This window comes from Apodemus sylvaticus, chromosome 15 (genome assembly GCF_947179515.1).
Source record: "Apodemus sylvaticus chromosome 15, mApoSyl1.1, whole genome shotgun sequence".
Lineage (NCBI taxonomy): Eukaryota > Metazoa > Chordata > Mammalia > Rodentia > Muridae > Apodemus > Apodemus sylvaticus.
The window spans coordinates 22,177,595-22,200,463 of NC_067486.1; the positions used below are offsets into that span (position 1 = coordinate 22,177,595).

Here is a 22,869-nt window from a genome sequence, read left to right on the forward strand (position 1 = left end):
ATATTTTAAAATCTGTGAGCTCTCCAAGAGCAAATACCCTCCCCAAGTGCCTGTTTCAAGGGTATGCCTTGAGGAAGTTTGTCAAGTATGGATGTCCCAAAGGAAGATCCCGGGACAGCAGAGAGGAAGAGACAAAGAACATCTGGGAGGAAGAACTGGTGAGTGTGGAACTGGTCAAACTAGACAGGGCAGAGTCTTGGCTATTCCTGCTCTTCCTGCTCGGTAGGTTTTGCTAATTATTATGGAATGATGGTGCATTCTTCCCTCTCCAAACGGAGCGCTTTCCTATGAAGATTCTTTTCCTTTTCTACCGTAGAAAATTTAAGTGTGCTGGTGGTTGGAAATATCTCCATATTTTTGAGTGCCATCTCATAAGGCACCCTGACCCAGTTCTTTCACAGAGGACTGAATATTGTCTTATAGTCTGGGGCAGGCATAAATGTGTTGCCGTATCGAAGGGATTCAAGTCTTTTTCCTAAAGGTGACAGTGAGTCTGCTTCAAGCATGTTTGCTTGGGAAACCAAAGGGACTGTGACCAGAGAACAAATGCCCAATATCTAACTGTGGTGGTTTAAGAATATGTCTACACATTATTTGACACTCCTCCCTTCAGGATGACTTTCCCCTTGAGTCTAGAATGAACCCAGTGACTCACTCCTAATTAAAATAAAATGGAAGTAATTGTGTGTGAATTCGACCAGGTCATGGAGGACACTGTGGCGTCATCGCGACTCTTCTTGGATAACCTGCTTTAGCAGAAGTTCACATCCACAAGGTGATGCTACTCAGGCAACCTGTGGACGCATCCTCACTGCCCTGACCTGAATCCTCTTGCCAACAGTCAAGTGAGGAAATCTTACCCATCTTACCATTGGGTACCCCAGACCCAAGTAAACCTTCAGATACCTGTATCATCGCCAGCATCATCTTTGCAACTACAAGAGACAGAGTATTACAGGAGCAGGGAAGGAAGAAGTTCCTGCATTTGTTATCCCCACAGTCTTAGAGACAAACATTTGTAGTTTAACCCCCTTCAGTCTTTACTCTGTTTATTTGTTTATTCACTTTACATCTGAATCTCGGGCTCCCCAGATCCTCCACCTATTCTCTTGTCCTCTGAGAAGTGGAAGGGCCCCTGGGTATCACCCCACACTAGCACATCAAGTCATTGCGGGAGTGGGCACATCTTCTCCCACTGAGGTCAGATGACATGGCTCAGTTAGGTTCCACAGACTGGCTCAACGTAAGACCCATCCCATGGGCAAGATCCAGTCCCTGACACTATTAATGCTACTCTGCCGTGCTTGCAGACTGAAATTTAGCATAACTGTCCTCTGAGAGACTCTACCCAGCAGCCAATGGAAAGAGATGCAGAGACCCACAACCAAACATTAGACAGAGTTTTTTGGAAGAGTTGGAGGAAGAAACGAGGGACCCCAAAAGGACAGGAACTCTATAGGAAGACCAACAGAGTCAACTAACCTGAGCCCTTGGGAGCTCCCAGAGACTGAATCACCAAAGAGCAGGCCTGAGCTGCACCTAGCCCTGCCCTGCACCTGTGCAGCAGAAGTGCAGCTTGGTCTTCATGCGGTTCCCCAGCAACTGGAGCAGAGGCTGACCCTGAATCTGTTGCCCGTGGATCCGCCTCCACTATCTATGGTTTTAAGCCACGACATTTAGAGGCAATTTGTTATGCAGCAATAAGGAATAAAAAGCGAGAGTTCCAGGTCCTCCCCAAGTTTCTAACAGCATCTTTGCCCGTCATTATAGCTATTCCTGCTGCATGTGAAGTTCTGATTTGTATTTTCCTAATAGTTAATTATATGGAGCATGTTCCCATGTGTTTCGTGTTATCTTCTTCTTCAGAGAAAACCCTATCCAGAAACTGCTCATTTAAAAAAAAAAAGAAATGTATTTCCTTTTGTATATTTGAGTGGTAAGAGTTCTTTACATATTCTTAAAAAATCCCCATATATGTACACACACACACACACACACACACACACACACACACACACACACACACATATATATACATACACACACACACACATATATATATATACATATGCCTTATTGCTGCATAACAAATGCCACACATACACACACACACATACACACACACACACACACACATTTAAAAATGCTTCCCACTGTTCTATGTGTTGTATTTTTATATGTCCTAAAACCACAGCTAATTTAGCTGTCCATTTAGGTCTAGTATGTTCATGTAGTACGCGTTTTCTACAGTCACAAGTGCTTTCTGTTTATGCCTCACATAGTTTTGCCTCACTAGGGGACTTAGGTGACCAGGACTTACTGAGCTGTATTTTCTCCAGGGCTTTCTTGATTAGTTCTTCTGTTAGATCTCTGGTGCAGTTTTTGGTTTGTTCTGGATATGAGGTGAATGAAGAATGGCTCCGACTTCATTTTTTTCATGGACACACCTGCATATGTGTATGTGAAATGTCCCAGCATCCTTCGTTGAAAAGTTAGTTTTCTATTGACGTGTATAAAGGAAGGGATGGTCGCACATGTGCCTGCTATGTGGTGTGCTTGCAAATCAAGAATGAAGATGATTTGGCTTGGCTTTGTGAAGAGATGACTTACATCAGAGACTGTTTTACCTATTCCTGTTCCTTTGGGGATTCAAACAATTGCACACGTAATAAGCATGGGTTCTGCAGTCTTCTTACAGCTTTCATCACTTTAGACCTCTGAATAATTTGGAAAATGAGAGGTGTACTTTATTTAGTTGAAGGCAATCTGAAGACATGTCCAGAAATCAAAAAGATTATGCTTTTCCTGAACTGAGTCTTTCACATTGTATTCTCACAGATGTTTGTGGGATCCTGAAAATGGACATTTGTATAATATTTACTTTAATTGTTTAGACTCAGTAAACTGATTTGCCATCAACCTTGGCAGGCTTCCCTTGCTTCAGTGGGCATTGTATCTGCTTCCTTACTGGGAAGGAATGAGGACCATCGTACACAGCCCATAGGAGTGTCCAACTTTTTCCATGCACACTTTGGGCTGCTTATAGAGAATCATTTCCAGACTTGCATGTCTTTGAGATTAACTTTTTGGGATCCGTATTAGTGCAGAAACAGACCGTGAGAACAGAAGTCTCACTGAAAGCAAAAGGGCTGGAGTCCCACTGGGAAAAGCTACACCCGATGCCTGCAGCCAGGGTGTCTACATGTCTTCTTTTTTTTTAAATTTTTTATTTTCTATATACTTTGTTTACATTCCAAATAATTTTCCCTTTCCTGGTTCCCCCCTCCCCAAAAGTCCCATAAGCCCTCTTCCCTCCGCCAGTTCTCCGATCAACTCCCTCCCACTTCTCTGTCCTGGTAATCCCCTACACTGCTGGATTAAGACTTCCAGGACCAGGGCTCTCTCCTTCCTTCTTCTTGGGAATCATTTGATATGTGAATTGTGTCTTGGGTATTCAGAGCTTCTGAGCTAATATCCACTTATCAGTGACTGCATTCCATGTGTGTTCTTTTGTGATTGGGTTACCTCACTTAGGATAATATTTTCCAGATCCAGCCATTTGCCTGAGAATTTCATGAATTCATTCTTTTTAATTGCTGAGTAGTATTCCATTATGTGAATATACCACATTTCCTGTATCCATTCCTCCATTGAGGGACATCTGGGTTCTTTCCAACTTCTGGCTATTATAAATAGGGCTGCTATGAACATAGTGGAGCATTTGTCCTTATTGCATGCCAGGGAATCCTCTGGGTATATGCCCAGGAGTAGTATTGCAGGGTCCTCCGGAAGTGTTATACCCAGTTTTCTGAGGAACTGCCAGATTGATTTCCAGAGTGGTTGCACCAATTTGCATTCCCATCAGCAGTGGAGGAGTGTTCCTCTTTCTCCACATCCTAGCCAACACCTGCTCTCTCCTGAGTTTTTAATCTTAGCCATTCTGACTGGTGTGAGGTGAAATCTCAGGGTTGTTTTGATTTACATTTCCCTGATGACTAAGGAAGTTAAGCATTTCTTAAGGTGCTTCTCGGCCATTCAAAGTTCTTCAGGTGAAAATTCTTTGTTTAGCTCTGTACCCCATTTTTAATAGGGTTATTTGGCTCTCTGGAGCTTAACTTCCTGAGTTCTTTGTATATATTGGATATTAGCCCTCTATTAGATGTAGGGTTGGTGAAGATCTTTTCCCAATTTGTTGGTTGCCCTTTTGTCTGCTTGATAGTGTCCTTTGCCTTACAGAAACTTTGTAATCTTATGAGGTCCCATTTGTCAATTCTTGATCTTAGAGCATAAGCTATTGTGTTCTGTTCAGGTACTTTCCCCCTGTGCTACATGTCTTCATTTTTGCTCCTTCAAGAATCTTTTTTCCATCTCAGTGAGCTGCCACACATTCTCCCAGGCGGCTGGGGGTGGGTGCCTTCCTCCACCAAGGCTGGGATGGTTGGGCTGGATTCTGTAGTCCATGTGGAAGTGCTGGTAGAGGCAATCCCCCAGCTTCTACAGCCACGAAGACTCTCAACCAGAACTAGTCCAGAGGTAGTCTTGTGTTCTAGAGAAGTTGTTGTTGTTGTTGTTGCTTTGTCTTATTTTGTTTTCTTGCTTTTGGTTGTTGTTTGTGTGTTTTCACTTATTCCAACTCAAAATTTATAGCAATTTATTTCTTCTGGAAATTGTTTACATTTACAGTCTCCCACCCAAAGTTAACAGAAATAGGAACAGTTGTCACTGCAGTATGGTTAATGAAGACACAGTACATAAAATGTCAACTCTGCTGATTCTCTGATTGGTATCAAAGCCTCCACACCTCAAAGTGGGCTTCATAACACAGTGTAAACACCAGTAACTGACAAACGAAGTCTTGTGCTGAACAAGCTTTAGGTTTTTCCCTTAACAGATTGCTTTGTTGATACCATTAACAGTTTCCTGCAGTCTTCCTGGTCTAGAACTGTAGGACTCAATATGGTAGCAGTTTAAACTGCAGGGTGTTGTGAGATGAGAAGGCACTGGATTTTGGAAACCTAGTGTTCAAAAGAGTATAGTGGTGCATACCTATAACCTCAACACTCATTGTGAGTTCGAGGCCAGCCAGGGCTACAAAACAATACATGTTTTTGTTTTTGTTTTTCTAAAAAAAGATGGTTAAAATGGTTTGTATATATTGAATTAATTGTGGAATACAATTCAAGCTAAAAGCATTTCTTTGTACCTATGAGATGTAGCTACTGTAAATTTTAAGTCACACATGAAACTCACTTTTGTGATTCATGCTATGTCTTTTGGGGCGAAGCAAATGACTAGTGTGTGATCAGTTACACACGTACACATAGCTCCCGTGCGTTCAAGTCTTCATGACACGCACTTCTGTTTTCTCATAACTTTCTATTGGTCAAACTCTATTAATACCCTATTTCTTTCCTGAGGACCCTTTTCTCATTCTGCTGACTTAGGAAATTCTAACCTTTCATCAGCCCACTGAAGCCCCATTTTCCTGATAAATTGTTTTCTGACTCCCCCTTGGCTATATCCATACCTCAGCTAAAAATGAACTCTGTCCTCTAGGGTATGACAGTCACTGGGCCAATACCTACTGAATGCCTACTCTTTGCTGATCACCAGGCTAAGTGTTGGGGGTAGCTCAGTGTGAGCAGGGGTGGGCGGGGCTTAGAACTTATTCCTGCATACTTTCATTCTAGAAGGGACCATTGACAAGTTGAACATTACAAAAACTAGCTTGAAGGATGCTGGACATGAGACATATAAAGAATGCATGAAAAATCTATCTCAGATGACTGGTAGAAGATATGCATAGGAAGATAAACTCAAATATTGAATTCCAGTGGATGGAGAAACTTTAAAAAAAATCATTTATTTATATTTCATTTGCATTGGTGTTTTGCCTGCAATGTATGTCTGTGTGAAGGTGTCAGATCCAGGAGTTACAGACAGTCGTGAGCTGGCATGTGAGTGCTGGGACTTGATCCCGAGTCCTCTGACAGAGTAGTCAATGTTCTTAACCACTGAGTCATCTCTCTACAGCCAACTGATGGACTTTTTATACACGTATGTTTAGGTTTATAAACTGAATGACGTCTTTCACCTTGCACACGCTTCTTGTGAGAACTGGCTTCCAAATACAAATCACTGCAGAGACATTTGCACATCCCATATGCCTTAATATCCACATAATGAGCCCTTAGCTAGGACATTTATATTTTTTAAACATGAAATTATTCTGTAAACAATAGGAGATGGAGTTCACAGGGAAGACCAGCCAGCACAAATGAGGCGCCATTCCTGGGAGCAGGAGAAAATTGTGTGTATGTGGGTGTGTGTGTGTGCTACGTGCATGTGTAGAGTTCAGAGTCTCATGGAGTCTATTCCTAGGATCAAGTTCAGGTGGCCAGTCTTGTACACTAAGTGCTTTTATCCCTGAGCCATCTTACTGGCATGGTACCGGTATGGTCTTCTTTTTAAAAGAAAGAATAAACATAAAACGACCTCACAATTAGCAATTCTACCTGAGGTATGCAATTAGTTTAATATGTGTGTCTTATCAAGAAGAGTCCGGGATTTTACTTAATACATTGGGTGGGAGTGGTCAGCTCTGGTTCATCATCTGACGTAGAGTTGTTGGAATTTTAGCCCTGATACTGGGCAAACAGAGCAAGATTTAGCTTGCTGGGCAACCTCAGAGGTCTAAAACCTCTTTAAAAGTTGAGAATAATGTTTTTCAGGCTGACATTTTGAGTGGGCTCAAATATCTGTCCCCAAGTCTGTCACTGTGGTCCTCAGTGAGAGCTTCATTCTCTTACATGCAATTTATTACATAGTTTAACTTTATATTAATTGTGACAGGCTACTTGGGCTCCTAGTCTGTTCCAGAAAAGAAACTGCCAAAAGAGAAGAAAATGTTTGCCTATTGGTAAGGGAAGTTTGAAATGCAGTGTGTGTGTGTGTGTGTGTGTGTGTGTATTGCAGGGCCTTGAACCCACTGCCTTACACATACTGGTCAACTGCTGTATCTCTTTGCTTCTTCCCTATCTTAGTTTTACAAAACTGGGTCTCATTTTGGAATTTCATCTTTGAACTTGCTAAATGTCCTAGATGACTGCCAACTTCCCACTTCCTGTCTCAGCCTCCCAATGGCTGGGATTACAATGTAGCACCATGGTGGTAAACTGAAAGTATTTGTTAAATCTGCTGTAATCTACCAAAAAAAAAAAAAAAGATGACTTTTAATAAAACTGACATTGGGTTTTCAAAAGAAAACGAAAAAGAAGAAAAAAAGCTAAATAAGGCCCAATAAATGGGGATACATTTAGAATGTCTTTGGACAATATTAAAAAAAAAAAAAAAAAACTAAAGAGCTAAGTTACAATCGTGGTGGTCATTTTATTTGCAATCATTTGCTTTTTTGTCAATCCCGGATAAATGATGCCCGAAAGATAATGACGCCCAAGATAAATACTGCCTTTGCTGATTTACTTTAAGCAGATTTTGAACAGTGGCATATGCAAGTGATATGCTGCCACATGAGATTTACACTAGATGACAACGGATTGCACAGGTGAGTCACTAGAAGGAGAGACGATAAGTATTTTAAAATGCACCACCATCACCATTAAGGAAAATATTTCTAGTATGTGCTCAGGTCTGTGCTAGGATATAGGTTTATTAAGAATTAATTTGAAATATTGCCTTCACTTTAAAGATTAGGAAGATACTCCAGACCTTGTTCATTTGAAACATCTGAAAAAAATAGCTATAGCATATAGCTATTATATAACAGTAAAGAATACAGTTGGGTCGCTTGGATAATTTTTGGTTTCAGTATGCATCAATAACTGCTCCCAAACCCTACCGAAATTCTTAAAGATAAGAAAACGTGTGCACGAGAGCAGAAAGCTTCATCAGAAATTGGCTTAGTAGGTATTTTAAGGCAGGCGTAGCGCTTTAGAGTTTAGGGTGAACCGAAGATGTACTTTAGCCTTTTTTTTTTTTTTTATGTCAAACAAAAACAACTTCTGCAACCACAACAGTCTTCACGCAGGTAATTCTTTTCATGGCAAGATTCTAGAGTAAAAAACAAATGAGACATCTGGGGGCGCGTTAAAAGGAGGCTTCGCAAGTAAGATATGAAGGCAGTAGAGAGAATAGGCTTTTAAAGCACAAAACACAAGGAGAGGAAGAGATCATGGTTTCGTATTCTTCTCTCCTCCCTTCACTTTCTCGCCTCACCAATCTGTTAGCCCCCCTCAAATTTAGAGGCGGGTTCAGCGAGACCAGGCTGCAGGAAACCCAGGTTTCGCTGCACTGCCACCCTGGCTTCGTGATGTAATTGTTATTTATTGAGACTCTGAACCCAGCAAGAGCTGCTTAAAGAAGTGACAGCCCATCTCCTAGTCCTGTCGGGTCGGATCCTTCCTGGGGGTGGTGCAGATTGGAGGGCAGACCCTGCCAGGAGACTTCGCAGTGACAAAGCAGCTGAAGATAAAGCGGGTTCCTGGGTCCTGCGTCCGTCTAGGGAGCTGAGTTGAGCACTCCTCAGGTCTCCTTCTCAGTTTTCTGCTTGGAATCCTGCCATATTTATTCCTGGGTCCTACTACGTGCTGAGCATGGGGTCAAAATGACCTAGAGTTATAGCGCTGTAGCTTCCGGGATTTAAGCCTGGGACACAGATTTGAAGGAGGTGGAAATCGAGGGTGGGTAAAGGGCGCCAAGAGAACGCGTGCTTATGGGGTGAAACGGGAGAAAGGGAGATACTTAAGGTGCCAGCCCTGTAGGTGGGGGACCTGGGGTAGGGTTAAGGTGCCCCGACTCCCCTCTGGTGCCCCCAGCGTTTGCCCCGGTATGGGTGACAAGGGAGATCGCCTGGCCCCTAGCGGGGAATCTATCTGTCCATACCGCTGGCTGGACGGGGCTGGGAAGCCAGGGCGCCGGCTCCGGGAACACAGCACCCCTTCCTTCTCCGGGTCCAATGGTGTCCTCTCTCTGACTTCAAGGCCGATCGGCCCCGACCCCCACCCGGAGTCCCCGGAGAGGAGGCCTGCGGATGCCTGGTGAGCTCCTCCGCTCCGGCGAGCCGCGGGGGTGCGTGCTCGGCCCGGGTGACAATGGGAGGGAGGGGCAGAAAAGGGTTAAGAAACTTGGCTGAAGAGCTGAATGGCGTGGAGCAGCGAGGGGAGGGACCCGGCCGCCGCGAAGTCGGCGGCGGAGGGAGGAGCGCGGCTGCGGCGGGCGGGCGGCGAGCGAGGCGCTCAAAGTCAGCCTCGCAGACATTGCAGCAGAGCCCCGAACTCGGGAGGCGACGGCGACCGCGGCGCAGGCGGAGGACGAGCCGGCCCCAGCCCGCCCGCCCGTGCGCAGCGCCCGTGGCCTCGCGCGGCCGCAAGGCACAGCTAGCCTGGGAAGAAGGGAGCGACGCAGATCAGCGGCCCCGGAGCCCGCGGCGGCCTCGGTGAGTGGCGATCGGGGCCGGGCTCCGTGCGGAGCTCGCGGGAGCGGACGCCGCACCGCCCGGGCACGGCCTGAGTGCGCGGCCCGTGGAGGCGGAGGCCGGGGGAGGCCCGCGGGGGGCGCCGGGGACACGGATCCCGGGGACAGCCCTCCGCCGCGCCCCGCTCCGGCTCTCCCCAGGAACTCGCGGGCCCGGCCAGCGCAGCCGCCAAGTTGTGGAGTTCCCAGCCGCGGGCTGGTCCGTGCCAGGCTTGGCGCGAGGGGCGCAGCCGCCCTGGGTGTTCTGCGCCGGGACCCACGCGGGTGGCCGGGTCGCGGGGCTCCGGTCGAGCTCGCCCACCCGCCAGGCTGCCCCCGTTGGCCCCGAGCCCCGGGCGCTGGCTGCCGCGCCGCTCGGTCCTGCCGCCCAGCGGTGCTCGCGGTGGCGCCCGCGCAGCTCCCCGCCTATCGCCAGTGTCTCCCTTGCGCGGTGCTCGCTGAATTCCTGGCCGGGAAAAGTGACCCGGAGACAGGACTGCTCTGAGCCCCAGGTCCGGCCTGCTGGGCACGGGCTCCCCGGCCGCCGAGGGAGGGCGGAGGCCCCTTGCACCGAGGCCTCAACTCAGTTGTTCCCCCAGCATCCGAGAGGGGGTTCACATTTAAGTGTGAGCCTGGTGAAGTCCTGAGAGACCGCTCTTCTCTCTGGTGCCACTGTCCTCACTATTGTTGATAGAAGAAACCGTCTAATGCACAAACATTCCCCAGACCTTCCCATCCTTTCCAAAGTAGTTTCCAAATTTTAATCAGGAGTCGATATTCTGACTGAAGGAACAAAGGAATCCACTGTGTTTAAGAGGCGGACAGGCAGTGATTCTGACACATGTTGATCTCTGAGGCATTCCACGAGTTTCTACCTTCCATCATGTCAGTAATTTAATTGGATTCTGGCGGTCGTAAACGAAGAACGGAGCGTTGGGTAATTTTACATTAAAATACTTTTTTGGTTGTTGGTTTTTTTTTTTTTAAATTAATGGGTCATTTTAGTTGGGGTCTTGGTGGGGGGGGCGGGAGACTGGACATTCTTAGGTGCAAGAACTTTTAACTCATTTTTGGTGGCACCAGGCTCGAGTTTGTCTGCTCATGTAAACTGATGGTGACACTGAGGGAAAGCCATGTATTTAGAGAAAGAGGCACAGACTAAAAGTAAAACAAGATTGTCCTGTCTGTCTGTCTGTCTGTCTGTGTCTACGAATATATGCCTAAATGATGTATAGTCTGTATTCCTTGGGTTTTGTAAAGCAGGGGCTTCAGTAATTCATTCTTTAAAGTTATGAATTACACCTAACCCGCTTATTAGTGAATCATAGGTTTAGCAAGTGGGCGGCATCTTCCAGATGCAATTATCCAGTGTTTAATCATCAGGTTGCCACCTTTTGTCTAAGAGACGGCGAAATAAGTCGACTTTAAACAAACGGTGTTTTCCTGCGCACGGCCCCTAAGAGTGGCTGCTGTCTGGAGGATGTTGAAATCTTCCACTTCCAAGTGAGTTGCCCTGGTTTTGCCCGGCAGTTTGGTAATGTCCATAAGATTTAACTGATTCAGGAAGCCTGACTTCAACACCAACAGGAACGTTCTGGATGGGACTTAGTTACTATAGACAAAGAAGGAGAGTCGGTCATGAAGCTGGCCAGCAGTACCTGCAAACTGGATCCTTAACTGTGGCCTGTTTCATACTCTCCTGGGGAGACTTCTCTCCACACTTAGCCTTTCAAGGGCAAGGAGCGTGAAGAAAATACACTTAAAACCTATACATACAAACTCTAAGGAGGGCAGTTCGGTTGTTGCTTGTTTGTATACAGATGAGTTCCTTGAAGTGCCTTTAAGATAGTTGAAAACTAGGCTGTAATGGCTTTGTGAAGACTTAAAACCACCTATTTGCATTTCTAAACTTTATAGAACTTGAATTTTTTTTCTAATTGAGATATCTGAAAATAGTGTGCGTTGGCAATGGCCAAATGTGTGTGGATAAGGCCAGGCTCCGACTTCTCCAGTTTTAAGAGCAAAATATTGTGATAAAAAAATAACCTATACCACCACCTAGAGTCTGTTTGTTAGTTTATTGCTCTTGGAGTTAGCTTACCTTGACATGTCCCTCATGATTACTGTATAGTCAAAACATGATTAGGAAATTCAGGCTTTCCAAAGGCCATCCCGGAGAACAATTATTTAAGTAATGCATAGCAAGTGCCAATTTAAATTAGCCATGCCACTTTCAGAATCGAAAATTATGACATATCAACTCAAGTCGGCTAGTCTCCAAAAGATATTAATTCGAAAGAAAAAAAAATTAAGACAGCTTGTTTTAGCTTGTGCTCCAAGGTGGCTCTGACTGTGTAAAGATTGTCTATGTTACTAGAGATTCAAGAAATATTACAAAAGAAGTGTTCTTAGTGCCTTTTGGGATTCTGGGGGGGACAAAAGCAATGATAAAAAAAAAAGTGGAGGGAGGAGTGTCGCCACTCCCAACATTTTAGCTGTGGAAAAGGTTAGAGGGAATGTAGGCAGTTGTGCGTGGGGTCAGGTGTTTGAGAATACTGTCAGCGTGAAGGGAAGGCATAGATAACCTGCCCTGCTGGAAGATTATGTGCAGTAAAGCAGTCTGTTAACAGGAGGCCTGTCAGAGGCAGCCTCGGCCATGTGGCGTGTGGCTTATCACTTTGTCCAAGGAGGAAGTAGCCCTCCTCCTTTAAACCGCACTGCCTGAAAGATGGCCTCCAGGATCTTTAATTAAATATCAGCCGAACAGAGAGAACTGGAGCACTGTATTAATTCTGTCAGACATCACTATTTTAGAACATTGAGGACAACCGAAAATGAATGAACTCATATCCAAAAGCAGAGTTTTGAGGAAGGTGACAGATGAGGCAAAATATGTCAATCTAGCGGAACACAGAGGGAGATCAGGATAGATATGCCATCCTTGGCTCTCTAGACGGCTGAGAGAAAAAGGAGGTTATCAGTAATCAAGTACAGCTCATTGCAAACCAGCAGAAGAAGATCATGACATTGATATCATTTTTAAATCAGAGTGACTTAGGACAACCTAGGAGGTTAAAGGTGTTAGATTTTATTATTATTATTATATTATTATTATTGTTGTTGTTGTTTTTGTAAGTCTAAAGACAGCAAGCAACTCCTGTCTTTCCAGAACAGCAATAACACTTTGATATATGAAGTTAAAAGATCATTCAGCTAAAAATATGTTTTAAGGCATTGAAATTTTAATCAGGAAAAGAAATTGCTCATTTTAAACTGTGACGAGTCCCTTTTTCTCTTTTATGTTTTAAAATGTAGGCTTCCTGACACAGGTTTGAAAGCATGGGCTAGTCACTAGGGTTATCTCTCCAACCCCCTCCCCCAACTCCCTTCCCCGCTCCTCCCCACTCATCCTCCCTCTCTAAATGAAACAAGTTCCACATCCTTAGCCATTTCCCTCCTGACCATGAAGACGGCTTTAAGTTGCTGGCTTTGCTTTGTGTGTGTGGTAGGGTGAGGTTTCTTCTGTACTTTCCCACCTTTCATTCCAGGTGACCGATACACCCTCATCAGTGGGCTTTGCATCTCCGAATGACGCTATGTCCATGCAGGGACAATGACTGAGGAAAAAGCACTTGCTGTTCATAGCAGAAACCCCAGGTGCCCTTATCTTCCAACCGGAGACAACATTTTTCTTTAAAATATCCTGACTTCTGTTAAAGAGATAGTGAATTGCTTTTGCGCAGAATGTGGTAGGGTCCTTCCTGGATTCGGTTGTAGTTTTTCAAGAGCCCAGGGCTGAGCATGCACATTCGGTTGTTTTTAGGTAACAAGAGTGAGGAACCTAACATCAGACCCAACTGAGACAGGAGGAAGGTAAAGCCAGGCTTGACAGGGAGGGCACCAGGCAGCCAGTGGGATGGAGCCAGGATCCTTGCAGTCATTGGGATGGGCAAACAGTGGATGGAGGAGACAGATCCTGTTTCCCATTCCTGTTTACATCTGATGCTGAAGTGAGGATGGGAATTGCTGATGGTAATGGATTCCCTTCTATGAGGCCAGCAATATTATATAAATAGTGATTGTTCGAGAGAATGAAATGACAGGTCCTCCATTTGTGCAGAGGCACATTTGGTTGTTGAATGTTCACGTGTATGTGAACTGGAAGGTCAAAATGGGGTACCAGGACGTCGGTCCTTGGCAGAAAATGAGTATTCTCTCTCTCTCTCTCTCTTTTTTTTTTTTTTTTTTTTTTTTTTTTTTTGCTCTTTTATTAGATCTGAAGTTCTGTAAGTCTTGCTGTGGACATGGGGAACTGGGTACTGAGGTTTGGATGGTGGCACGGAGCTCTTTAGCAGAATCTCATGATGGAGAAGGCTGGGCGTACCTGACTACAGGAAGCGGGCTTTAAGTATATTGTCTGGTTATCCCAGGGGGACAGACAGTGGAGAGACCAGAGATCTCATCAGGGTTTCATTATGGATACTGACATAGCTGCCCATCATTTTTACCTTTTCATTATTGATATTTAATGTTCAATCTGTATGTATAGTAAATGTGTAGAAATTATAAAAGTTAAGTCTCAGTTTATTACAGACAAAACTTTTGTTTTGTTTTGTAGCTTTTTTTAAATGCTTTTTTTTGTAGCTCTTATTATGGGCCTTGATAATGGAATTGACTCTCACCCCCACCCCCACCCCTACTTTCTTCCAGACAGGACAAATAAAATGTTATAAAACTTGTAGTTCTATTGATCATCAATATGCCTGAAACAAGACAATTTTCGTCAGTTTCACACAGTGGAGAAGGCATGGACTCTTTAAAAACCGTGGTCCATTTTACAGTTATATGGGGATTTTGAATCATTCTAGGGATAAGTATTTAGCTTAGAACCCCAGGAGTGCTATAGAGAGAAGCAAGCCTGAAGAATTCAGAAGGCTGGCAGCCCCAAATAACAAGAACCCAAGTGACTTGGGTTCTGAGGAAAAGCATACTATCTGTAAGGCTAAAAAAATATTTGTAATGTTATGCTGGTTTTTAAGAGATTATTCTTGAAGATAATCACATGGATAATTAGAAGTTATGATTCATCCATTTGTTTGTTTTGGCTGAGGTAATGCTAAGCAAGGCAGCTGCTTACCCTGACAGAGGCTGGGAAGGTTAATTGTGACATCCCTGTGTGCATCCATGACCTCTCTTCTTTCCTTCAATCTTCCTTTGTCTTTCAATTAACAGGACTGGGGCACACCTAGGATTTTTGTTCACACCCTTGGCAACAGAATTAGCATCTGATAGCGTGAATAGTTGTCCTGGGCGAAATCTCCACCTGTCCCATCACAGTCTTGCTTCCCTCGTCCCTCAGTTTTCCCTTTGCACAGTGGCCAAGTGGCACCGCTAGGAAGGAAAAGCTCCAATTTAAAACCCACTTCTTTTTGTTCGAATACATTTAAGGGTGGAAGGAAACTACGGTTTGTTTGCCTTCAGTTTGGGGTGACTAGGCCAGATTTCCACAAACATGGATTTAGTAGCCGGGCTTCTAAGACCTCAGCCTCAGTTTCCCACCCACGCAGACCAGAAGGGGAGGACTGGCAGCCCCTGCTGGTGTTTACTGAGAGCTCGGTGTAAAGACCTCTCTCACCTTTAGTCTGCTAATTAGGAAAGCCTGTGATGATAAGCAGGGCTACTCCTTCTGAAGCCTGCACTTTCCATCTGCTGGAAAGGTTTGTGGGCCACTCTGCGCTAAGGAGTCAGCAGCTGGTATTGTTCGGAGCTTGCTGTATTTTGTTTCCTGTTCTTCACCAGTTTCTTGAAGGTATGTCATAGCAGCAAATGCCCTTAGAATAAAGTCAGGAGGCAGGCTGATAGTAGTAGCTACAATAGACTTGCATATGGTGGTGAAGCTGGCTGCTTGTGGTCATGACCTTTTAATTGTTGGATTTGCAGAGACATAACACGCGGCCATGTTAAATATCACTTGACCACGTTAAATATCACTTCATTAAAAATGTCAGATGCTAACTTAGCATTAGGAGAGTGAGGTTGGAAATTGAGCTTTGATACAAGCTTTAAGTGGGAATGAATGCTATAATATGGTTTTTGATGTGGGCTAGTATTAGTAGAACCTGACGCACACTGTAGCCATCAAAATTTGAGATTTGGAAGTTCTGCACAAAATGGGACTTCTTGAGGAATTTCTCTAGAAATTGAGAGAGATGGCTCAGAGAGAGAGAGAGAGAGAGAGAGAGAGAGAGAGAGAGAGAGAGAGAGAGGTTGAGTGTGCACATGCGTGGTAGGCATGTCTGTGCTCTACCACTGAAGCACACCTGCGACCCAAGAGATGCTATGTCTAAGCAATGAATGATAGCTGTATTGCGGAAAAACAAAGGTTTTACGTTTTCGATTTCTGAATTTTGAGTTTTTCGTAATCTAATCATGAGAGAGTATTTAAACACTGGGAAGGAAACAAAATAAGGATGGAGGTGGGGCAGTACACAAAACATTGTGAGACATCGGAAAAGTCCAAATGAATTAATCACCCTTTCCACGTTTCCCCAGAAGGATCGTTCACACGAAGGATCGCACCGGACAGGGTAGGGTTTGATTTTTTTGCGAAAGGACATTAAAAATAGCACTTCTGCTTTTTCACTCTACATTTCTTTCTCTTGTGTAGTCTTCTCCTAAATCAGTCTACGGTTCTGGTAAAAGGGAAGTCCGTTTGTCTCCCTCGACAACGGCAGCCATCGCGGGAGAGGTCAGAAGTGATTTTTAAATTCCGAGGTTCCGCTGTTGTGTGTTAGGACGTGTTGCTGTGCATGATTTCAAACTGGTGCTTTTAGGGGAGTGGAGGTGACGGGGAGGGGGGTAACTTGTGCATGCGCAGAAGTGGAGATGCCTGGAGGAAAACTTGGCGTGCACACAAGCCTCACCGGTTTGTGTCTTTTACTGTTTTGCCCCCTCTGCCCGCCCAGCAGGAGGAGCTGGAGCAGAGGAAGGAGAAAGGAAGTCAGCTCATCCCGAGGAGGCACCTGCTTGTGCTTGGTGCTGTTCTGGCTCACGGGCATTTTTTTTCTCTTTTAATCCTCACAACTCGCCCCCCCACCCCCGCCCCAGAGACGGGTAGATATTATTTCCTCTCTAGTTTCTAGATACAGAAACCCAGCCCACTGGGTTTGCCAGAGTCACTTGCCTGAGGTCACACAGCTAATTTCATTTTCCACGAGAATATGCCATCTTTGGAAAAGGAAGCTAGCTGCCAGCTGACTTTCCGGAAGCCAGAAGGAAACCTTGCTCTCCTACCTGATAGCCACAGAACCCAGGATGCAAGGACAAGCCTCGCAGCCTGGTGCTCACAGCCTGCTTTCTCTGGGAAGGCCCCTCTTCCATAGTCTCCTCAGCTGCCTACCCTTAGGCAGAGGGAAATTCAGTTCCCAAGGGCAACTGGCCACTTTCCCCCAAACTTAGTTCCCAAGGGCACTCTCCCGCCAGTGCTAGCCCTCGTGAAGTATACCACAGAATTACTGCAGTGTTCTTCAAGGAAAACGAACACCGCTGTGTTTCCTGATATAATTCATTAAAATAGCCTGTCATGGTCTTAATCTTGGTGTTCCCAAGGCTAACTGTGTTTGTCCACTTCAGAGGACTGCTGTGGCAAAAGTGCCCGGTTGCAGAATCGTAACTCCTGACTATCCTTAATGTGATTTCTTTCCCTTTTGATTTTGATTTGTTTTTACTACCTTTTCTTCATCCACTATAGTTTTCTCAAAGACTATGACATGTGACTGAAGTAGTCTTGGAGAGCTCCAAATGGGAAATGGATAAGGCTTTTGTGAGTTTGTTAAGAGAGAGATAAGGAAGAGTTGGCTTCACTTGGGTGGCAGGCCTTGGTGAGGAGGGAGCTGTCTGAATTAGGAAGGAGGCTTGCGGGGCACAGAGTACATTTTTAAGTACACACCAGCTTGCGCTTTCAAGGTCAAGGCCATGAGGAGTGGAGTTATAAACCTCCCCACCCCATGCCCTTTTTTTACCTGACTCGTTTAACATTATGGAATGTTGAACCCCAAACCACTCAACTGAGTGGTTCCTCAAACACCGAAAGGCACAAGTTGAAACTATGTTGTACACATAGAGTAAGACAGAAAGCAACATAAATAATATTTTGTAGTGTGCTTGGGATGTTGAATTGCTCAGTAAAGGCTGGGAAATAAAGGATTCTCATAAAAGCTGCAAGAGAATGTTTTGGTTCTATTTTTTATTAAGAGAATAGTTATTTTATTATAGCTAAATAAGAGAGGAGAGGAAGTTTCTAAGTGAGCAACCTGAGGACTCTATCTTCTGTCTCAGATTATATATTTGTTTCTCTAACCCGCCCATGCCTTTACTGAATTCAGTGAAGTGGGCTGAATCCGTGTGATAGCAAACAGGGTTAGGTTGAGAGTTTTCATTTGACCCTCTGGTACTTTCTTAGTCTCCACATACTTTGTATCACTGAGGCAAAACCCTCAAGGCAAAACCTTGCTGGCATAGCTCTGGGGAGGTCCCCCCACCCCCACCCCCATTTGAACCAGTACTGAATTTTGAACCTTCATAAATTGAAATAATGGCATGGTATATCATCACGTCGGAAGGGGACCTGATAGAAAGCTGTTGGAAGAGAGACCATCTTGTGTATTGGATGGATGTATCACCTGATGCATCATCTGATGGCCTATGGCTTAGGCAGGGAATAGAAGGTGGGACATCTGGGAAGAGAAAGAATTCTGGGATAGAGCCAGGAGCAGGGGTTGTGGAGAGCCTCAGGGAGGATGGAAGGAGATGCTCATGGTACAGAGCACAGGTAACCAGCCATGTGGCAAAATGTAGGTTAAAATAATTAGGTTATTTTAGCTATGACCTAGTCAGAGTGGAGCCTAGCTACAAGGCCTAGGCATTAGAAATATATTTTGAATCTGAGTCTTATTTCTGAGTGCATGGGCTGGGAGGAAAAACCTGGGACACACTCAGCAGCTGTGGATGGGTGAAGTTAGGCGCTGTGTGGAGGGAGTCCGGCCCTGCTTCTTCTAGTACAAGCATTCGAGAATACTTGGTACTCACAAATGATCTCTTTTCCCTCCATCCAAATACTTTGTTTCATATTGCCTACCTTTACCTTTCAAATTTCTTATCTACCCACCGCAACTGATCCAGGGGATACAATGGGGCAACCAATTAACTGAATCTAGTCATAGTTTTTGTGGTTGTTAACTTCAAAATTTCCAGAAGGAAAAACTGAGCCTGTATGAATTTAACTATAGAGATTATGTAGTTGGCGGTTGGGTAGACCCAGGATGAAAACTCACGTCTTGATTTAAGTGTATTTCTGTCTGGGGCATCTTGATGTGGTCAGGAAGGAAAGAGGATGAAGACTGGGTAGGAGAGATTTCTAATCTGTACTCAGTGCTGGGTCCTGAGGGCAAGTGGTGGGCAGGTGTAGCTCTGTGGCCTTGGGACTTCATTATTCGTGGGGTCTTCAGCGTAGCCTTGGATTCTTTTCATAGTCTTCTGACTTGAAATATAATTGTAGGCCTTTTTGTAGTACAGGTATGTCTGTCTTCAGGCATTTTCAGTTCTCTGAGTGGTGACAGGGTTGAGGTTTCCTGGGCTATATTCCTTCCACATTAGCATGTCAGTGTCATCCATTTTCAGGTCTTTTTTTTAGTAAGTCTTGTTGGTGAGACTTCAGGGAGTGGCTTCTGTGACAGGATCTAGGAGACCCTATCGTTTCTCTGTATGGCCCTGGCTATACTGGAGCTCACACTGTAGACCAGACTGGCCTTGAATTCAGAAACCCGCTTGCCTCTGTCTCCCAAATGCTGGGATTAAAGGCGTGCGCCACCACTGCCCGGCCTAGGAGACACTATCTCATAGCAAATTGCTGGATCCTCTGGCTCGTGCTCTTTCTAACCCATTTTCCTGAGGCTTAGGTGTAGGCCTAGGTGCAGGATTCCATATTTGGATACACTGTTGTTTCCTGTGATGCTCTCAGTCTGCAGCAAGAAGTTTTCTTGGTGAGAAGGGGAGACTATAATGTGGTTATGAGGACAAATATTTAGGATGCAGTTAGGGATTCTGCTGGTTTAGTGATGTGATGGTTCTGGGTTCCCCTAGACAAGGAACTACAGGCCACTAAGGAAGGAATGCTAACAATTGAAGACATAGTTTTCCTCAGAGAAGAGCACCCTCGCTGGTTAACTAAGACCAAGTAGCTAATCCTGAGAAGGTACCTACACTACATGTAACACTATATGGACTGAGCAGGCTGAATTTATATGTTTACAAACACACACACACACAACTTAACAATTAAGAAAAAGGAGGCTCCGAAATTTCAAAGAGAGTTGTAAGAAAAGGAAAAAAAATGATATAATTATAGTATAATCTTAAAAACAAAAACAAAACAATAAACAAATAGTTCTAAAACACAACAGGAGAGCTTCCTGTTTGAAGATTCAGTGGAACCTGGCCCCAGTAGCTGACTGGTGTGAGCAGACTACTTTGGACCAGCTTGTGTTACTGATGACCAAGGCTCTAAACTACCAAAGGATCCTTTTAGTTCATTGAGCATGGAATGTGTGATTTTTATGTGCCTTGAACCAAGTACACCCTAGTCTGCACTCCTAGAAGACAGGGAGACAGCAAACAGAACTGTGTGTGGCCTTTTCCACAGGCCACAAACTGACTGTGCCTCCTCGCCTTGGAAGGCACGTTGGAAGAGACCTGCTTATGGTGACAGTGGGGGCGAGAGTCCAGAAGCTTCCTGGAGCCCCTCAAGTGTGATATTTCTCTCACACTGTTATTTGGTCACTCATCCCAGAACCCCCTTTGTCTGGTGTCTCTTCTCAGTGGACAGTAAACTCCATGCATGCCCACTTAAAGATTGTTAGTGCCTTAGGGCCTGTGCAGAGGAGATTGTCCAGTCCAGGAATATTTGTTGACTAGAATATTGCACCAATCTCAATCTTTGGTTCATGACATTTGGTTCTGAAGAACTTATGTACCATACTTGTTCTGCATTTCTTTGGTCTATTTAAATTAGCACTTCTAAAAGGAATAATATTGCATGCTTAAGATATATCTTCTTTTTAGTTATATATGGCAGAGAAAAAATGAGCATAGCTGTCGATGACATTGTAATTAATTGACAGTTTAAATGAGAATGTGTTTTATAATAAATATTAAATGTCTTCAAATTATTCAAATTAGATTAGAAAATATGTTTAGCAAAATCTGCAGACATTACTTTCTAACATTTTTTTTTTAAGGAAATGAAACAGTATTTCTGAACCTTTTAAGAAGTTTCCTTAGTTCACTTCTAGTAGCCTACAAGGACTGACCATGTTTAATCCTGTGGATTTGACTGTTTGGGAAGATGGATGCATCTGTGAAACATGTTTTATAATTTTATTTCTAGTCAGATGCACTGCGGTGATACAAGGGAGGCAGAGCAAAGTGGAACTTCTGTGAGTTCTAGGCCAGCCTTGTCTACAAAGTCAGTTCAAAGAGAGAGAGGGAAGCAGGGAGGAGGGGGAGACCCTGTCTCAAGAAAAACCAACCAAACAACCAAACAACCCACCAACCAGCCAGCTAGCCAGCCATTGAACCAACCAACCAACCAACCAACCAACCAACCAACCAACCAATCAAAAACCAACCAACCAACCAACCAAAAACACCTGGCAAACTTATAGGCTTAATTTTGAGAGAGGGATAGTGGTCATCAGTCAGTGGGACAGAACTTACTTTTTCTTTTTCCTTTTTGGTTTTGAGGCAGGATTTCCGTCTGTAGCTCCAGCTGTCCTTGAACTACCTGTGTATACCAGGCTGGCCTCAAACTCAGAAATATGACTGTCTCTGTCTCCTGGATACAGAGATCAAAGGCATAGCCAGCACACTTGGGTAATTTTGGTTTTTAATAGCCTTACAAAGTTAATATTTTAAGAATGGTTGGTGATCTAAACAGAGTCTGGTACTTTGTAGGATGTCAGTAGCAGTCACAGTCCTTCGTACGGCTTAAAGACAGGTCTGTTCTTCTCAGGACATGAATCCTGTTACACTATAGTGTTGTTGTGTGACTGATAATTAATAAGGCTGATGGGAAACTTAAAATTATATGGAAATGAAGTTCAGATATATCTAGCTGCCAAGAGATTTAGTTTCAAATGCTAAACAAAACATATTCGTTTCCTAGGTATGTACATATTATTGAAACCTATATTGTTGTTAGCTTTAATCTTTAAAAGTGTTCTTAAAATGATTTTAACATTGGTTCGTGTTTTGTGAAGACAAGGTTTTTTTTGAAAACTGTGTGTGTGTGTGTGTGTGTGTGTGTTGTGCACACACCTGCCAACCAGCCAACAGGTCGGGGCACACTTGTGCTTGGTATTCTTCCACTACTTGGGTTCCAGGGGTTGAACTCAGGTTGTCTGGCTTGGCAGCACATGCTGAGCCAACTCACAAAGCCTTTAGTGGCTGTAACTTCACTGTACCTGGCAGTGAGCATCAGGTGTGTCTTGAGTTCAGTCAGTTATTCATCCACAAGCTTCACATCTTACTCCTTCTGGTAGATCCCTCCCAGTAGTGCCTTTCTCTGAGGGCATTGTCCTAGTAACATGAATATCTCCCCTGATTATTTTTCGCTTTACAACTCTCTTCCTTCATAGTAGTAGTATTAGTTGGTTTGCACACATTAAATGGTACTGCTTTTGCAGACATACTTGTTCCATTTAATAGTAGGTTAACCTATGAGGCTGAGAATTAGAAGTAGTTAAGAATATTACTTAGCTGGGCAGTGGTAGTGCACACCTTTAATCCCAGCACTTGGGAGGCAGAGGCAGGCAGATTTCTGATTTGGAGGCCAGCCTGATCTACAGAGTTCCAGGACAGCCAGGGCTACACAGAGAAACCCTGTCTCAAAAAACCAAAAAAAAAAAAAAAAAAAAAAAAAAAGCAGCTTCAAAATACCATTTGACAGCAAACAAAATGGTAAAATCTTGTTTTTAATCCTTTGATAGGGTAAAGTTAAGTTGTATTTATTTTTACTCATGTTTATGCATATGTGTCTGTGTGAGTTTATATGCACCATGCATGAAGGTACTCGTAAGCCAGAGGGCATCAGATCCCGGAGCTGCAGTTAGTTGTCCCTGCTTGTGAGCTGTCAGATGCGGTGCTAGGACCAAACCTCTTTATAAGCAGGTTTAACCCCTGAGCCATCATCTCTGGAGCCCCACAAAACTAAACTTATCCTAGCTTCTGCAGACATTTTAAATTTTACGGCATTGATTGTGTTTTAATTGTTATGTTACAGTGAAAGCAATAAAGTTTTTTTTTTTTTTTTTTTGTAGTGGCGTGAGGTATACAGAAGGAGAA

At 44.2% G+C, this 22,869-nt stretch overlaps 1 protein-coding gene across 4 annotated transcripts in view; it reads left to right on the forward strand.

Moving 5' to 3' along the window:
- Window positions 1-8,372: 8,372 nt before the first annotated feature.
- The window catches only part of Nrip1 (nuclear receptor interacting protein 1), an 86,102-nt gene continuing 71,605 nt past the window's right edge, over window positions 8,373-22,869 (forward strand). For 3 of the 4 annotated variants that reach the window (XM_052158032.1, XM_052158035.1, XM_052158033.1), the window contains exon 1: window positions 9,214-9,454. The gene's annotated coding sequence lies outside the window, so the exon portion shown is untranslated. Of the gene's footprint in view, window positions 8,546-9,213; window positions 9,455-22,869 lie in introns of those variants that run through there. The other variant, XM_052158034.1, reaches the window with a different exon arrangement.